The 3,609-nt window shown below is 32.9% G+C and overlaps 1 long non-coding RNA gene across 1 annotated transcript in view; it reads left to right on the top strand.

Annotated features, from left to right (window-relative positions):
* Positions 1-3,374, top strand: part of LOC106875602 (uncharacterized) — an 18,914-nt gene extending 15,540 nt beyond the window's left edge. Inside the window, exons 3-4 of the long non-coding RNA XR_008264161.1 lie at positions 969-1,084; positions 3,081-3,374. This is a non-coding gene — a long non-coding RNA (uncharacterized LOC106875602). The remainder of the gene's footprint in view (positions 1-968; positions 1,085-3,080) is intronic.
* The last annotated feature ends 235 nt before the right edge of the window (positions 3,375-3,609 follow it).

The raw sequence follows: 3,609 nt of genomic DNA, 5'->3' as shown, positions 1-3,609 counted from the left end.
TATATATATGTAACTGTATACATTACATATCTATATATTTAAATGTGTGTATATAATACACATACTACTCATAACTTCTACCAGCCCAAATCCCAGCCACGGTCTAAATGTATGATTATTGAAATCCATGTTCATTAGACGGTAAATGTTTTATTCACTGCTCAAAAGTGCAGTCAGTTAACTGATTGTTGTGAATTATACATGTCAAATGGGAAGCACGTTGAAATTAAGGTACAATTAACGTGTGTGTACTTTCAGAAGTTCAGCAAGTCAAACACTGAACTATTTAACTCTATTATTGTCTTAAAAAAGCAATAATTACCATTTCGATATTAAGTGGAAATTATAGACAATGTAAAAACCAATAATCGAAGTACTAATTTCTGTATCCATTGAATTTTAGAGAAAATTAGGATCTTTGTAATGAGTAAGAAAAAAAAGCAAAAACAAAAAAAATAAATTTGCATATTCTGTGTATCTTCACTGTTACTTTTTAATTTAAAATTCTAACTCCTCACCCCGGTTTGATTTAGGATTTATCTAGACTTGATTATTTCCCTTACAATAATTACTGCCAGGGTCCCAGGTGTTCAAAATATGCTATTTTATTCCATAGTTTAAAAGTCAATCGAAAGAATCCAGAATTATTTCATTTAGCAAATACAAATCGCATTTTTTACTTCTATATTATAAGAGCCCTAACCATCATTTTTGTTAAAAAATCTTAGATATTCCTCCTTTATCTTAATCACGCAATTATCTTTTCTGTCGGTTATATTTCACTAATATATTATATATATAAATTTGTAAAAATATAATTTTATGACAATTTACCCCTATAATTTTTATTCTTCGAATGTTTTGATTTAAAAAAAAATGTTTTAAGAATAGATTTAAAATTGTTAATATTCAATTACGAACAGGATAACATTTCCTCCTATTTTTTTCTTTTCTGTTTCTGATTTTAGGAGCTTAGAGAGCGGGGGCTTAACAGAGGAAGAACAATCACGTGCCAAGGTGTCGCAAAAAATGCTTCAATTTATTAAGAAAGAACTCGATAATGAACAATAACCCCACTGAAATAGTAAGCCATTCGTTTAGTCTTTCTCTCCCCCAACCTCTCTTTTCTTTTATTTCATTGCTTTAAAAAGAATAGTTCTCCATTTCTACTTATCTGTTTATTTATATACATTTAGATGCGCAAACATGGAACACGTCATGCATTCTACTATTCTATTACCAGCTTTAGCTAGAGACTGCTCACGCAGGGACACCGCTATTAGTGTCAATGCATGTTCATTTTAGACTCACTTCTCGATTCTGTTTCTGGAATCGGTTCTGGTAAATTAGTGAACTGATAGAGCTACCCTTCTTTTCGTTTCTTGCCGTGATGTGGATGCATCGGTATGTCAGTTTAAAACTTTTCTGAACGCTCGTTTTCTTACTCCAGATGGAAATGGCAAGATATTTGCCATCTATGCAGTGGTGTCCAGTTCGGTGGTTGGTATAACTTTCAATCCCAAAGTTGGGTGCTAGACCCTCCAGGATCTTCCATATGTATATATGACTGTATATCTTTCGTGCCTTCTTTCCAGGGTGTAGAACCTCAGCTCTTTCCTGTCTCTCTCGATAGTTCATCTGTTGCACCGAGATAATGTTCTTGGTACAGTGGTGCTGTATTACCTCGAATTCTGCAGTTAATTTGACGTACTGTGGCTGCCATAATAAGAAACAGTAGTGTGAGGGACAGCAAGATTTAGCTGGTATACAGTCACTGGATGTCTGTCGCCGAAGAAGTCATGTAGACTGAAATTACGTGATATGACAGTTCTCATAACAGACGATTCTCGTCTTTTACAATATGTCTGTGCTTTTATGCACCATGCTTCTATATGAGCGGTCTAACAAGACACCCACGTTTAGTTGGATATAAAGATTACCTATTGTTATGTGCTATATTTTATGGTTAATGGTAATGAAACTTAATGTGTAAAGACAATATATCGAATTTGCTTTATGTCGGTCGTATTTTTCATGGATGAAGTGTAAACAACTCAAATTACTGAAGAAAACAGAGTGGTGTAAATTTACTTTCAATGTTGCTTTCAACATTACGCGTGCTCAATCTTTTACTCTTTAATAAACATAGAAATATGATATGGTTAACTGAATGAACTTTAGTATATTACTGGTACTTAATTTATAAACGCTACAGGGATGAAACACAGAGTGGATTCTGTTAAGATTTGAACTTAGTACGTTAAGGGACGAAACTAAATGCCAGAAATTTTCAATATTTTGTCCGACATTTTAACAATTCTGTCTACAGTACCCTAAAGTTTATTACCGCTGAGTCTGTCATTACTACGCTCTAAATGTTCATTAGACATCTAGAACACCATTGCTTGTATTATTTTATTATACTCCATTACATTCTAAGTTCAAATTCCATCGAAGTGAATTTTATCTTTCATTCTTTCGAGGTCAATAAAATAAATCATCAGTGAAGTATAATCGGCTGCAATCTTCCCTCAAATTTGAGACTTTGTTCGAAATCTATAATAGAGATTTCTTATATTGATATAGTTTCAATGATTTTAGAAGTGTATGGACGATTGAATAGGAGCCAATATCAACTGGTAATTATTTTATTTAATACAGCAGGATTTTAGTTTTATTTTTAAAGATCTGATTCAAAATATGAAAAAAAAAAGAAAAAAAGAAAAGGATATTGCTAAATAATGCAAATAATTTTCATGTTTCACTCTGCTAATTCTTCCAACATATCATTAATTCTAATTAAAGGCGGCGAGCTGGCAGAATCGTTAGCATGCCAGGCAAAATGCTTAAAGATATTTTGTCTGCCACTATGTTCTGAGTTCAAATTCCACCAAGGTCGACTTTGCCTTTCATCCTTTCGGGGTCGATTAAATAAGTACCAGTTACGCACTGGGATCAATGCAATTGACTTAGTCCCTTTGTCTGTCCTTGCTTGTCCCCTCTATGTTTAGCCCCTTGTGGGCAATAAAGAATTAAATAATTATCGATTCTAATAATATCTCCATCTTTTTGTATTTCAGTTTCAGCAAGTTATCTCAATAAGAATAAACACCATAAACATCTTCAATGATTTAAGAAAAGCATGGAGATGGCAACTTTTGTTTTCCCCCGCTACAAATTTATCCTCTTGTGATTAAGATAGAAATTATTGGCGTTATAATTTTTATTTATTAATACATTTCATTTTCAATCGGTTTCGAAAATCCTTTCACTACATGCGTTTAGTTGTTGAAAATTCCTTCTGAAATTCTGTTTATTTATATTAAGTTATGCAATGTACTAGAAAATATTAATAAAAAGATGCATTAAATTAATCTATGTATATGTCATTTTTAAAGAATGATTATTGCCTTTTTTGGTTCTTTTTACACTACTGAGTCACAGTCGCAATCACTTTCATCGTTGCAGAAAATATAAAAATACATGCAGGAAACTATCATAACAGACTTCTTCTTCTTCTTCTTCTTCTTCTCCTTCTCCTCCTCCTCCTCCTCCTCCTCTTCCCCTCCTCCCTTCTTCTTCTTCTGCTTCTTCTTCTTCCTCCTCCTC

Source organism: Octopus bimaculoides, chromosome 5, assembly GCF_001194135.2.
Source record: "Octopus bimaculoides isolate UCB-OBI-ISO-001 chromosome 5, ASM119413v2, whole genome shotgun sequence".
Lineage (NCBI taxonomy): Eukaryota > Metazoa > Mollusca > Cephalopoda > Octopoda > Octopodidae > Octopus > Octopus bimaculoides.
The sequence above is the reverse complement of the archived record's forward strand: the minus strand, read 5'-3'. Positions and strand labels throughout refer to the sequence as shown.